The following is a 4,388-nucleotide window of genomic DNA, read 5'->3' as shown; positions in this document are numbered from 1 at the left end:
GAGGTGTCTATTCTTTATATGGGTTTACCTTTTTCTGCCCACAGGGCCTCAGTCAGCAACACTATTTGTGGGCTTAAAGAATACTTGATATAAGGGGTAGGAGTGGTTCCATGACCATGGGATCCACTGGTCATATCATAGTTACACAATCTAGAATGAGCCAGTACTGAAGAATGTTGGACTGACCAATTTAAGGTACAGGTTAAGTGACAGTTTGAAGGCAGTACCCTACAAGGATAGGATTTCATACTTAAGGATAAAATATATGCATTAGGTCAGAAACCTCTATATGGTACACTGTTTCCAGTAAGAATAAAATGTGGTTCTGGGGACCAGGGAATGGAAGCAGAAGTGGCTTCACTTTATCACCACTCTATGTGTCATAATTTCCAATGCTGCCCAAATGAATTCTAAGACTGCACTTACCTAGGGCTGCACAGTGGTGGTACAAATAGTGGCCCATTCCTTCCCTTGGGGAATCCATATAGCCCTGATACAACTTTATAAGAACTTCACTATGATCTGAGAATATTATTACCCAATATTTTCTTCCTTCTCCTCATTCACAGGTTGACACCTTGAATCATAAGTCTGTTGAACCATAAGTCTCTTGAATTACAACTCATGCCCCTCCCCACATTATTCACAGATGTTTCACAAATAAATTTCTTGCAGGTCTAATACTATCTTGACATTTACTTCTCAGAAAATGAGAACTGACATACAGGCCATGACAATTACTCTTCTAATTTTGGAGAATAAATGTTCATCAGAGTAACCACTCAACTAAGAAATAGAAAAGACTAATACTTTAAAAAGAATCTATATGAAGGAATCAAAGAGCTATCAGAAACATGATTCTGAACATAAGATAAATACCAAGAGGTAATTCTCACATTCACAGTACTTCACAAGTCAAGGCATTTTTTTTTTCAATTCATAAGTGATAGCCAAGAAGTTGAGAGGCTGAACAGAGATTTCAGACATGTTAAGGAATGGTGAAGCAAAAGTTATAGTTTGAGCCTGAGGAAGGTGGAGAGTAACACTGTACGTTTGAGTTGGACCCTTTATGTTAATAGACCTAACATTAAGAGCAAAACCCAGAAAAGATTAAAGGGCAGACTTCATTCAGCACAATCAGTAATTGGATTAAAGAAAATTTAATAAATATCCTCAGATTATCTTCACAACTTTTCATACACAATGTACAAGATTCAAAACAATTGTGTGATATAATGGTTTTTAAAGTGACCAAAATGCAAGAGAAAAATATTCAAAAGTACAGATCCATATGAGTTTCCAGTATCAGCATTATCAGAAAGAAACTTTAAAAAACTATGAGTAGTCTGTTCAAGAAAATAGTGGGCAAAATAAATAATTGAATCAGAGAACTAGAATCAATAAAAAAGAATCAAATGCTAATTCTAGAACTGAGGAGCTAAAATTTAAGAATTTTAATAGATGTGTTTTAACATTAGTGAGTGATAAAGATAATTAGTAAAATGGAAGGTAAGTCACAGAAAATATACAGACTGAAGCATTGGAGGAAAAGAAGATGAAAAATGGAGACAGAAAAATAGAGGAGAGATATGTCGGATGTCATAGGAAGATATATTGGTGTCTTGAAAGGAAAGGAAAGGGTGAAACAAAAGTAATATTTTAAGAGAAAATAGCCAATTTCCCTAAACTAAGGAAAATGGCATGACATAGATTCAAGAAGTATTAAAAATCTCAAGTAGGCTGCATGCAAATAAAACCACATCTATGTGTATTCATAACAAAGGTGCTAAAAATAAAATTCAAAAAGAAAAACATAAAATTGCCACAGAGAAAAATGCATTACCTTTGAAGGGAATCAAGGGAAGTCAGAAGATAATGAAAAAGCATTTTCAATGCACTGAAAGAAAATAATTTCCACCAAAACTACAAAAGTCATTGAACAAATGGAGGCAAAATAAACATTTCAAGCAAAGAAGATCTGAGAGAATTCATCACTAGACAACATAAAACCCTAATGGAAATAATAAACAAATTTCTTCTGGCAAAAGGAAAATGATTCCAGATGTAAAGGAAAAAAAGGAGGAGGGAAAGAAGAGCAACAAAAAGGGAAATTATGTTAGTAAATTTAAATGAATATTGACTTTATAAGCAATTATAATAATGCCTCTTCAGGTTTAAAATTTTTGAAGAATTAAAGAACAGAATGGAATAGAACAAAAGGCTTTAGGGAATAAAGATAGTTTTCCAAAAGTCTTGAATTATATGTGTAGAATAAAATTCATATTTTATGGCCAGACAAGAAAAATTCAAACATAAAAAAATTTTCTTTGCCTTTTGGTCTCCTCTTTGCCCTCTACTCTGCATTGTGTATCTGCACTAGACATTGACCAAAATTCTCTCATTGGCAGAAATACCTGCTCAACCATAAAAAGCAACATTGTCCTAGCATCAACAAGACAACTTCTTAAATGATAAAATCCCTTCCTGATCTTGTAAGGGGCCACAATGATGCTTAGATCTGGACAGTGTAAGCTGTCAATAATAATCATTTAATATACAGCCTTCTTGATCATTTGCATTTCTTCCTTGGAGAATTGCTTGTTTAGGTCTTCTGCCCATTTTTGGATTGGGTTTTTATTTTTTTTACTATGTCGTATGAGCTGCTTATATATTCTGGAGATCAAGCCTTTGTCAGTTTCATCATTTGCAAAAATTTTCTCCCATTCCGTTGGTTGTCTTTTCGTTTTACTTATGGTTTTCTTTGCTGTGCAGAAGTTTGTAAGTTTCATTAGGTCCCATTTATTTATTCTTGCTTTTATTTCTATTGCTTGGGTAGACCACCCTAGGAGAACACTTTTGAGATGTCTGTGAGATAATGTTTTGCCTATATTTTCTTCTAGGAGGTTTATTGTATCTTGTCTTATGTTTAAGTCTTTGATCCATTTTGAGATTTTCTGTGTGTGTGTGTGTATGGTGTATGGTGTATGGGAGTGTTCTAGCTTCATTGATTTACATGCTGCTGTCCAGTTTTCCCAACATCATCTGCTGAAGACACTGACACATGAAAAAATGCTCCATATCACTAATTATCAGAGAAATGCAAATAAAACTACAATGAGGTATCACCTCACATCAGTCAGAATGGCCATCATTCAAAAGTCCACTAATGACAAATGCTGGAGAGGCTGTGGAGAAAAGGGAACCCTCCTACACTGCTGGTGGGAATGCAGTTTGGTGCAGCCACTATGGAAAGCAGTATGGAGATTCCTCAAAAGACTAGGAATAGACTTACCATATGACCCAGGAATCCAACTCCTGGGCATATATCCAGAAGGAACACTACTTCAAAAAGGCACCTGCACCACAATATTCATAGCAGCACTCTTTACAATAGCCAAGACATGGAAAAAGCCTAAATGTTCATCAACAGATGACTGGATAAAGAAGAAGTGGTATATTTATACAATGGAATACTATTCAGCCATAAAAACTGACAACATAACACCCTTTGCAGCAACATGGATGTTCCTGGAGAATGTCATTCTAAGTGAAGTAAGCCAGAAAGAGAAAGAAAACTACCATATGAGATTGCTTATATGTGGAATCTAAAAAAAAACCAAAAAACATAAATACAAAACAGAAACAGACTCATAGACATATAATATAAACTTGTGGTTGCCAAGGGGGCTGGGGAGGGATAGACTGGGATTTCAAAATTTGTAGATACTGACAGGCATATGCAGAATAGATAAACAAGATTATACTGTATAGCACAGGGAAATATATACAAGATCTCATGGTAGCTCACAGTGAAAAAAATGTGACAATGAATATATGTATGTTCATGTATAACTGAAAAATTGTTCTCTACACTGGAATTTGACACAACATTGTAATATGACTATAACTGGATAAAAAATGTAATATATATATAGATATATATATATACAGCCCTCTGTCTCAAAAAAACTTATATAAGTGTGCCTTGACTTTTAATGGGTAGAACAGTTCTCAGAGCCTTCTGAGATGCTGTTCCCCGGTTATAATCCTCAATTTGACTTAAATATGTTTTTCCATTTCTTTCTTCGATTGACTGATTAATTTTTCATTGACATATATATATTGGAAATATATTAATTTATATATTTTAATAATGTGAGGATTCACATTGTCATCTCCACAATTGAAAAAAAAAAAAACAACAGAGGTTCTGGTTCAAGGTAGTAACATAGGAAGATCCTGAACTCACATCCTCCCACAGACACACTGACTCTACAGCTATGTATGGGACAATTTCTCTTAAAAAAAAAAAAAAAACTCCAAAAGCTAGCTGACTCTTACACATTGGCAAACAAGAAAAATCCCCTCTGAAGTGAAGTAGGAGAAGC

At 34.5% G+C, this 4,388-nt stretch overlaps 1 long non-coding RNA gene across 1 annotated transcript in view; it reads right to left on the bottom strand.

The window, feature by feature from the left end:
• Positions 1 to 2,985: 2,985 nt before the first annotated feature.
• Positions 2,986 to 4,388, bottom strand: part of LOC116661840 — a 19,272-nt gene continuing 17,869 nt past the window's right edge. Inside the window, exon 3 of the long non-coding RNA XR_004317825.1 lies at positions 2,986 to 2,995. This is a non-coding gene — a long non-coding RNA (uncharacterized LOC116661840). The remainder of the gene's footprint in view (positions 2,996 to 4,388) is intronic.

The sequence above is a fragment of the Camelus ferus genome, chromosome X, assembly GCF_009834535.1.
Source record: "Camelus ferus isolate YT-003-E chromosome X, BCGSAC_Cfer_1.0, whole genome shotgun sequence".
Taxonomy (NCBI): Eukaryota; Metazoa; Chordata; class Mammalia; order Artiodactyla; family Camelidae; genus Camelus; species Camelus ferus.
The sequence above is the reverse complement of the archived record's forward strand: the minus strand, read 5'-3'. Positions and strand labels throughout refer to the sequence as shown.